Source organism: Cololabis saira, chromosome 8 (genome assembly GCF_033807715.1).
Source record: "Cololabis saira isolate AMF1-May2022 chromosome 8, fColSai1.1, whole genome shotgun sequence".
NCBI classification, from domain to species: domain Eukaryota; kingdom Metazoa; phylum Chordata; class Actinopteri; order Beloniformes; family Belonidae; genus Cololabis; species Cololabis saira.
Genome location: NC_084594.1, coordinates 8,627,885 through 8,638,910, shown reverse-complemented (window position 1 = coordinate 8,638,910; position 11,026 = coordinate 8,627,885). Strand labels below are relative to the sequence as shown.

Below are 11,026 nucleotides of genomic sequence, written 5' to 3'. Positions count from 1 at the left end.
TGACCGAACTTGTTTTCTAGGTGTAGGTTATCACTTATAACCTCCACCTGCCAGCCAATCAGAATGGAGTATTCACACAGACCGTGGTATAAATAATAAATAACATAATTATCTTAATGCAAACTTTACATAAACACTAACTTATTATGTGACCATGAATGTGTTCAGAAGAAAATTACTAAATTCCCTTTACACGACTTTAATGTGCAGTAAACTTGCTGGTGGATGAAGTTTGGGATAAAGTGGCTGGCTGGCAGCACTACTTTTAATAATGTAACAAACATAGTTTACACATTCTTACCACTGTCACCTTCTTTCTTTTCCTCCTCTACTTGTTTTTGTTCTTTTCGTGTATCCAGAGGGAGATGTTCGCTTCATCTTTTCAAGTTGTGAATCACTATTGCCCCACGTGGATGTTGGCTAGTAACGGGGCCCAATTAGGCAGGTTGGTCATTGCAGTGTCTACGGGGGTTTCAAGTGGTGTCGCTGATATGGAGCGATTTAGCCGCCTGTCGGGGCCCCTCCTACTAAAGCTAACCAGTGACAACTTGGAAAGGGCCCGTTGTGTACATTGCGTTGTCGTTGCAGCGTCTAAAGCCGTCCCTCGGAGCCCCTTTCAGCTTGATAAACTCTTCCTCCGAGCGCTGGCATCGCTCAATAAATCTTTCTCTCGGTCGCTCAAACCGTGCGCATCGTTACAGCTTCACTGAGCGAAGTGATTCGAAAATTTGGGAGGTGATGGATTCTGTTTGGATCTGGTTAGATTGCAGCATCCCATAAACAAAGGCAACTTCTTATAAAAACACCCAGCCATGGTACCGGTCCATAACAGCGTTTCATTTATTCTTAATCATATTTGAATGATTCTAATCTAATTGTTTGCAGATTCCCATGCTGACCTTTACCAAAATAGGCAAGTTTTATTTTCTAATTTTCACCAGTCTTATTTCAAATACTCAAACTTTCTATAATTCCCTGTGGCAAGATTTTAAATGATTAAATTCGCTCGTACGACGTGGATGTCATTTGTTATTTGCTGTTTATTTCACGTCTTGGCGAGTCAACGCTATTAAACGATCATTATTTCAACAACTATTTGAAAAATAGTTGCAGCTCAACTTTGTGATAATTTACACAGAAGTAATCTGCTTGAAGAGTTTCAGTCAGGATTTAAAGCGCACCCTAGCCTAAAAACTGCTCTGGTATTTAAACTAAAAATGCTGCCGAGCAGGTTTCTAAAGACAAATCTAGACAGAACCAGAAACAAAATATTGGAGCGATAAAGGCCTAGAACCCAATGAACCAGGATGGAGTACACGAAAAAACCAGTAACCGGGGCAAGAAACAGCAGGGACCGGCAGGGAGGGAGCGAAAGACAAGACAAGTGTTGTGCAACAAAGGAATTGCTGGTTCAGTTATTAGAGTATTATTAATCATTGTCTTATGGTAGTTATTAATAATTAATAATGAAAATGACTTATCAAAATGAATACCGTATTTTCTGGACTATAAGCCGCTACTTTTTTCATAGGTTTTCAACAGTGCGGCTTATACAAAGGTGCGGCTATTCTGTGGATTTTTCTTCCACCGCTCGGGGCGCTCTAACCGGAATTAGAATCAAAACTAAGACAAAATAAATGCAAAGAAGAATACACTACTTCTTCTTTAGCATATAGAAGTAGGTAGAAGCAGATTTCAAACATATAATTACATAAATAAATACTGGTTATTTTCTCTTGGTTCTGTCCCGTTTTAATCAGCAAAGTTGCTGCCGTGTTAAAAGACACTGTTAGGAAAGGATCTATTTAGGTACAAACATGTACATCATTCACAGTTCAAAATCCTTCTGTACATGTAGTAAATATCTAATCTAACAACATAAATATCTGCGGCTTGTTTATCTTTTTTTAAATAGAGCTGATGCGGCTTATATGCAGGTGCGGCTTATAGTCCAGAAAATACGGTAAATCAAAACGGGGCACCACCTGACTTACCCGGAAATAATAACTAAACAGCACAATCCGTCTCAAAGTAGCCGAGTAGTCCGAGCAAAGACCTTTGCAACCAGCAAATGTAACAAATATGTACAAAATAAACACAAACAACTTCCCTCATTCAAGAAAAGATACAGGACTCGATGAGACACAGGTGCAAACAATCAGGGCCGATGGGAACCAGTCAAAACAAAACTCAAAATAAAACAGGAACAGATAAAAACCCAAACCGTGACAGTCGGTACTGATTTAAAATGTTTCAAAAGCATCATTCTTTGATCACCTCCAGTGAATAAAGCAGAATTCCTGCAGAATTTCCCAACGTGACTGGATCAATCGACTGCGTCAATATTTCCATCAACTTTATTATTTTTCTTTACCACGGCAGAAAGTTATCAAAGTGAGTACAACTGAGCCTGTTACATTCAACTTACCAGTCTGAAATATCTTTTTATATTTAATCTGCTTAAATTGATTTTTTCTGGAAGCAAAACTACGTTCAGTGGCTCCATAGTCAGTCGTGGAAAAACCTGCTAAACCTGAGGTATGATCCAGATTTCATGCAAAAGAACAGAATGACGTCGAAACAGAAGAGCAGACTTATTTCAAAGCATAATTGATAGTAGACTAAACATTGTTAAGGTTCCCACTGCTAATCTTTGTTTGGGCAGAGAACTAATCTGCACCTGTAGTCGGCCAAAGTTATATCCTGCTGCTCTCAGCAGTTTGGCTTTCATCAACTATGGAAAACACTTTTTCCCATCACACTCAGTATGCAGATGTAATATAACAGAACCGGAGGTTCATCTAAGGAAATGAAGGCTGTTAACTCCGGGAACCAACGTCGTAAAAATCCTGGTGTGAAGACGCTTTATTCTCATGACCTACTTGGAACTTTGCTTTTTGATTCCATTCCAGTCTGTTTATCATTAATTTTAATGGCAACGTGCCTCTTGCAGTTCATGACGGGCTGTTTTTTCCTCTCAGGAAACTTTTCCATCCGTTTTTGGCTGCGACTCACTTGTGTTACTTCATGTGGAAGGTTTTTTTAATGATTTCTTTTTTCTCAAAATATGTTGAAATTCAAATTGGACTTTTTTTACAGGTCAACGGCAGACTAGGTACACATTTACTCCCCCTTCTCAGGCGATTAGAGCGTCAAAAAACGTCCCTTTACTAACGACGACTATAGACAGGGCTGCACATAAGTGGGCCGCCAGAGCGCATGCGCCGTCAAAATCCCCAGTGCGCTGTCAATCTTGTGCTGCAAAGCGCTTTTGCGTACCAACAGCTGGAGCTCATATTATTGGTTGTGGCCAGACCAGAATACTAATATTAAAAAATCTATTGGGAGAGCTTTTCCCCAGAACTGCCACTCAAAGTTGGTACTGGGCTGGCCAATCACAGCGCGTCCGTTGCTGCGGTGGGTTGCGCAGGGAGAGAGGTAAGGAGCAGCTTTACTGAACAAACCCTGACACGTCTCGTCAAAATGTCCAAGAAGCAAGCGCCATTAAGTAATTATTTTGGCGTTCCACCACCACCAACTACAAAGAGAAGTGGCTGCATGATGTTACGCGGCGACGCGCACCGTACGTTCGCGCTCCCGCGTATCCTACCCCGTAAGCTCTGCGTTGGTGCAACGCGGAACCATAAATCAGCCGGAGTCCGTCACTGCGTGCAGCAGTTACCTGCTCACAGTTTATGAAAACCCCAAATAAAAAATAAATTAGAGAATATTTTATGAAATCAATAAACAATCCCATCATCAAAATTATAACAAATAAAGGTTTAACATATCTTGCTTTGCATGTAATAAGACTAGGTAATATATTAGTTTCACCTTTTAAGTTGAATTATTGAAATAGATTAACTTTTACACCATATTCTAGTTGAATTATTGAAATAAATTAACTTTTACACCATATTCTAGTTGAATTATTGAAATAGATTAACTTTTACACCATATTCTAGTTGAATTATTGAAATAAATTAACTTTGTAAAGGACCATATTGAGCCATTCATCTTTATAAGTGAATAAATATCGTTTTGCCTATAACTTATTCCTGCATCCCTCTTTTATCGATCCGGCGAGACGGGTCACCGCGTTTTTGGAGGCCCAAGTCACATATCCAGGGGCTCCTCTGAGCACCAGACCAAAATAATTATGTGCAGCCCTGACTATAGAAACATTACAAACCTGATTCATATTTTCACTCTTTTTTTAACTCAGATCCACGTCAGTCTTAATTAAAACTTAATTTAACCTTTTAATTATTTCAACCCTTTAAAAGCCAACTATGTCACAATTTTTATGAGAAAAAAACCCCCACAAACACATACAATGATTCTTAAATATACTCGAAATTACAAAAAACATGGGATTTTGATGCAATACAGTATCTTTGAACTTGTTTTATCATTATTAAATGAAAATGCTCAGGCCTATGAGGGTAAAATCTCATTTTTACGTTTTTTCTACTGAATGAAACACTGACATGATTATATTGCATAAAAGCTATACACAAAAATACTATACACATTGTTTTAACTCAGATCCATCAATCAATGTCAGTCTTGATTAAAACTCCCAAGATATTGAACCTTTTAATTATTTCAACCCTTTAAAAGCCAACGATGTCACTATTTTTCTAAGAAAAAACTCCCAAACACATAAAATAAGTCTTAAATACACTAAAAATGACTAACAACATGTGATTTTGATGCATTGTTGATGCATAATAGCATTTTTTTAAGTTGTTTTATCATTATTAAATGAAAATGCACATTTTTACTGTTTTTCTCCTAAATGAAACACTGACATGATTACTGTATATTGCCTAAAAGCTGTGAGATTGAATAATGTGGTTTTAATGGGGCTCAATGGGACCTTTCTTTCCTTTTAAATCCGACAATGGAAAAAAAAATGACAATGCAACAAAGTTGATTGAAAGATTTGTGAAAAAAACTGGAGAAAATATGAATCTGTAGTGTTTTTATAGCAGTTTTGAGGACTTCTTTTTGTCCTCTGATGACTTGAAAGGGGTTCAAACTGCAGCGACTCACGGGGGTTAACTGCTGGCATCATGTGATAATTAAACTGATTAGTGATTAGTTTTATTTGCCTTTAAAGCCCAGCAGAAACTGCTTCCAAACTGCATTCAGGACTTGTTCCATATAAAAGAAACCCGCTATGACCTGAGGGGGAAACTCATGTTTGAGATGACGACAGCAAGAACAAATATTAAAAAGAGATGTACATCAGTTAAAGCAAGAGAAATATGGAATAGTTGTGACAACGTCCTAAAAATGTGCAGTTCTATCTACAAGTTTATGAAAATGTTTAAAGGGGACATATTATGGCATTTAATGTATATTTTAAACAGGCCTTGAATGTCTTAAAAACAATGTAAAGCTTGTTTTTTCTACATAAATCAGAAATTCAGCCTGTGGGCCATGTCTCTAGTTTTACCGCTTCTAAAGCCTTTTTCTGTGCTTCATTTTAAGGCGGGGGGGGGGGGCTATGATAATGAGGCTCTGTGCTGATTGGCTGCTTGAATGACGTGTAGCAGGGGAGGAGAATAAGCCTCGCTCCGGCCAGAGCAGCCGTCGTACACAAAACGTGTCCCATGCGAGAAGCTTCTGCGACAAAATCAATTCCATGGCTTTATTTTTTTTGTATTAGACTGTCCTAACTGGCCGTGAGTTTAACAGTTTCAGTGTGGACAGAGAGCGTCCGATGTCACACAGCTCGACGTGATAGTCGGATGCTCTCATTCAGTTACACGCTGTAAACGGATCTTAAAGCCTGATTTACGGTTCTGCGTTAAATCGACGCGTACCCTACGCCGTAGGCTCTGCGTTGATGTAACGCGGAACCATAAATCAGCCTTTAGTCACCTCGTCTTCACACAGGAAGATTCCTCATCATTTCTTATGTTACAAGACAGATGAATCATGTTAACTGTAAATAAATCACAACACTGAATTTTCACAAATGGCAACTTTATTGTTAAAAAAATAAAATATGAGTTGTATATAAATAACATTTATGCACTATTGCTGGCTCATTGCTGGACCGTGCGTTTTCTGAAGGTGTCGTTGAACAGCTTCAGGTGCTTGGAAGATCTGAAACCAGACAGAAAAAATGTATTACTAATTTACCTAACGAGTGAGTGGCTCCGTTAGGGAACACTGGAGCCGGGCCGGTCCGTGAGCAGCTCCGGCAGCTCCGTATGCGGCCCCGGTGCTCCGGAGCTAAGCTAAATACTTAGCCCATGCAAAGATCATACAAATATAAATAACATAAAAAAAAAGGAACTTACCGCTGACTCGTGTGCAGGTACCGGGTCCGTGCTGTGGGAACTGATCCTTTTATGAGGGTAAATGGCGATGCAAAACCTCATTTTAACCCCTCGCTGTTAAGTCCCTCGCTGTTGAAACCGGTGGAAAACAGCCACCGCTGCTGAACAATGGCGGAGCTCCTGCCGGCGGAGAGAGCTGGTTGTGGGCGTGGTTTCAGCAGCGGAGGCCGACCTATGGAAATCTGCTCCCGTCGTGACGTCACGACAGGAGCAGATTCAGAACGGTTCAAAAAAGTCACATGACACTGGGGGATTCTGTCGGGCGGGGGTCACAGACCTTGCAGAAATTCATGGTATCTTGTCTCCCCTGTGCTGGCAGGGTGAGGGGAGACCACTTTATATATGTTAAAACAAGAAAAAACTTGTTTTTCATAATAGGTCCCCTTTAAAGAAAATATTGTAAATAAATATAAAACACTATAACTATAAAGTATATTATCAAAAACATTGTAGAATGTGAAACGTCAATTTTATATTTTGTCTTATTTATTTTTTGTCTTTTTTATGCATTGTTTATTTCCACGGATTAATGCTAATGTTTCAGATTTAAGCTGATCACAAGATAAAAAGGGTAGGTACTATAAGCTACGGCTTCAGTTTATTTACTTTTTTCATTTTGTTTTGTAAAAAAATTGTATAAGACCGAAATAAAGACAATTCATTCATTCATTCATTCATTCATTCATTGATTAGACAGCATTTACAGGACTGTCTCAGAAAATTTTAATATTGTGATAAATTCCTTTATTTTCTGAAATGTAAAAATGTCATACATTCTGGATTCATTACAAATCAACTGAAATATTGCAAGCCTTTTATTATTTTAATATTGCTGATCATGGCTTACAGTTTAAGAAAACTCAAATATCCTATCTAAAAAAATTAGAATATTCTGGGAATCTTAATCTTAAACTGTAAGCCATAATCAGCAATAATAAGATACTAAAAGACTTGCAATATTTCAGTTGATTTGTAATGAATCCAGAATGTATGACAGTTTTTTTAATTGCACTACAGAAAATAAAGAACAATATTCTAATTTTCTGAGACAGTCCTGTATATGAATATTTCCCAGTGCAGTGATGGTTTTGGTGCGAGTGCTGGAGCCCCGGATGCAGGCCTGGGCGTGAGGATGCTGCTGGTCTGGGAGTCGTGGCGTGATCCGGTCCATTGTCTGTCCTGTCGGTGGTCGTCGGGGCGACGACGTCACGGCGATCTGCTTCCAGCAGCAGAGATCAGAGGAGAGGATGAACGGCTCAGCGGCAGACAAAAGACCCTCTGAAGGGTTAAAAGTACACAAAACATTCCTCCCCTGCTTTTTTAATTTTTCTTTTCCAGGAACAGACAGAACATTTGAGGGTACAGTGACGCCAAAAAGGGGGTTTTAAAGTTCACACGGCCCAAAGAAAACAGCGCGAGATGTGCCACGTAGGACATTTTGTTCGTAGTGAACATGAGCTGGACACGGAGGCCTGAGACATCAAACACAAGTCTTCAAATGTGGTTATTATAAGAGACAAGCACGGAAAACCTTTTAATAAATTGTGGAAATCTACCAGAAAAATCTGTCAAAGATCCAGGGTCTCTGTTTGAACAAAAAGACTTTGTCTTTAAATTACACATTAAGTCTAATTTCAGTCCACATGACATAACTATATTCATCCAAACTGGTAAAACAAAGCCTGACACTTGTGCAGTATTATAAGCTGAGGCCTCATCACACTCATCATCCAGCAGAACATGAAAACACACAAGGAAATGTGAGATTTCACACACATTCCAGTCTGGAGGATCTTGAGCGGCTGCCATCGGAAACCGGAGCGCCTTTGAAGGTGACTTAAATGCTGGCTTTGAGCTCCGTTGATGGATTTGTTTCAGATTACAGGAACAGTCCTCAGATTTTACAGCCTGAGACAAAAAGCCGTCTGTAAAGCTCTGCGAAGCTCGTTTTTTACAGCCTAAGATGCTGCAGAGCTCGTCTCTACAACCCCTTCTAGGTGCCTGTAAATGACCTTTAATGGTTAAAAATGTTCAAGTATCCATTTTTTTTTTTGGTCTGTCTAAATAACTTGGTAGTAACTGCCATCTCTTATGTAAATTTGCTTTTCTTGAGAAAGTTGCACCCAAAACTAACCAGAGGAACTTTGACTATAACATTTATGGGTTCATATTCTCAGGAATCATAGGTTATTTTGGGAGATGTTGCATATAAATTAATGTTATACATAATTTGAATGTTATTAAGGTTCTTTAGGTATCGCTTTACTTATGTGAAACATTCCTGTTATCCAGTTATGCTTAAAATGTATAACTAAAATCCCCCTTTTACCTCAATAAGCAAAAATTAAAACTCCTTAATGGGGTTAGTTCAATAGGATCCAGAGGGTGGGTTGGTAATGTCTGGGGTTATGATTTTATTTTTATTTATTTATATATTTATTTTTTGCCCTTAATTTATGTGTTAATTTTGCATTGTTATACTTAATAATATGAGCATTACCTTTTTTTTTTTTTTTTTTTTTTTTGTATTTGCTTTTTGTTATTACAATTATCTATTAATTTGTTGTTGTTATGTATTGGTGTTTTTATTGTTAAAATATCATATACATGCCCCATGTTTTTCTTTCAGAAAAAGGAAAAAAGAAATACAAATTTGATCACAAAAAAAAAAGTATCCATTTTTTTTCCAAAATGTAATTAATTCTCTCCTCTAAGCGGACTTTTAAATCCAACAATGGAAAAAAAGTGACAATGATTCAAAGTTGATTTAAAGATTTGTGAAAAGAAAATGAGAAAATATGAATCTGTGGTGTTTTTATAGCAGTTTTTGAATGTTTTGGTTGAATCTGAATGCATGTTTTCATAGTTTTGGTCATCTGTATCCAGCTGCTGCACTCCCTAACCTCACGCAGCTCCAAGTGTGGGAATCGACCCCTGACCCTGTTAGAGGCCCTGCCTTAGGGGCCGCCCTTCTTCTGCGTTGAGGATTACAATATTACATAAATAATGTTATGTAACACATCTGTCTGTGTGCAGCCAGGCCGGTGGGCGGCTGGTGATGTAACGTCTTTCTTTAGGAAACCTCAGACTTCAAAGTACGATTCAGACACATACGTCTGATAAATGTGACGTACAAACATAACATAAAGGTGGACTTTGAATCCAGATCAGCTGCTCTAATCCCTCGAATGAGTCACGTAGGAAGCTCTTTGTTCGAATCCACCTTAACAAAAACATATCGTCCATTTATCTTAGGCACTTCTGTCAGCACTTCTCATGATTCATTCGTTTGATTAACTCTAATGTGAAGTCATTTGTGTTTTTTGTCTCTTCTGTCTTCCCAGATAACCGGTCCAGACGAGCACCGGTCCACTTTCCCTCAGATGATCTGGTTTTGTTGGATGATTGATGTTCATCTCTTTGTTTTTCAAAATAAAAGTCCACACAAAGGAATCCATTGTCCTGGTTATGAGTTGAACTTTATCTGTTTCTGTCCAAAGGTTCTCCGTCAGCTGTCTTTTGTCCAAAAACAACAGAATTTTACATCTTTTTTTTCATATGTGATCACTTTTTATAAATTAGCTGCACCTTCTTGGTACTTTGTGACATTTGGTGATTGTCAGCGGTGTCAAAAGTATTCACATTCATTACTCAGGTAGAAGTATAGATACTAGAGTTTAAAAATACTCCTGTAGAAGTTGAAGTATCAACTCAAGTTTTTTACTCAAGTAAAAGTATAAAAGTACTGGTTTAAAAACTACTTAAAGTATAAAAGTAAAAGTAATGTAAGGGGGAAAAAAGCCATTAAGGACAAAAGCCATTGAAAATGAATGTATCTTAGTATAATGCAAATATATTAAAGAACCATATATGTGTACTATTGAGCATTAACATGTGTTTCAGAGAGCAGAAGATATGATGACTAGTTGCCTATAAGTATTGTAATGGTGCAAAAAGTCAAACTTCAGAGGCATGTTATCATTTATCCTAACCTTTATTGGAATGTACATCCAAGTTTAGTTGCAGGAATCTGAGGGAACGGATGTAAGAACAAAACTGGACAAGAACATCTGAAACAACCACAACCACATTCACTCTATCCGGATGGAGCAATTTAACTGGATAGTTTTTATTAAAGGCCAAAATGAAATAGAGTAACGAGACTGTTTTTAAAATGTAAGGAGTAAAAAGTACAGATAATTGCGTGAAAATGTAAGGAGTAAAAGTAAAAAGTTGTCTGAAAAATAATTACTCCAGTGAAGTATAGATAACCAAAATTTCTACTTAAGTAAGGTAACGAAGTATTTGTACTTCGTTACTTGACAGCTCTGGATGTCTGTGGGTTTTTATTCAACCAAAGTGTAGATTGAGCTCCTCCCGTTGCCCACACACACACACACGTACAGTACGACTCCATCCTCATCTGAAGATTAGGGAGCTTATGTGGTTACTATTTATGCAACTACAACTGGAGTCCTTTGTGAATTAAAAAGACAACAATCCTCTTAACCTGCTGCTCACATGAAGCACCGGGGAAAGACGCACCTTCACTGAGACGAGACAGGCGGCCTGCAGGTAAACGTGTTTGATTAGGTTGTTACACCAAAGTGTTCGCTAAGTGAATCATAAACACACGCCAGAACTCAAGCACGAGACTTAAAGATGCGGAA

At 38.2% G+C, this 11,026-nt stretch overlaps 1 long non-coding RNA gene across 1 annotated transcript; it reads left to right on the top strand.

Annotated features, from left to right (window-relative positions):
* The first annotated feature begins 3,251 nt into the window (after positions 1 to 3,251).
* On the top strand, positions 3,252 to 9,808 carry LOC133449262 (uncharacterized). Its single transcript, XR_009783021.1, has 3 exons — positions 3,252 to 3,438; positions 7,432 to 7,648; positions 9,701 to 9,808. It is a non-coding gene; the product is annotated as an uncharacterized LOC133449262 (long non-coding RNA).
* The last annotated feature ends 1,218 nt before the right edge of the window (positions 9,809 to 11,026 follow it).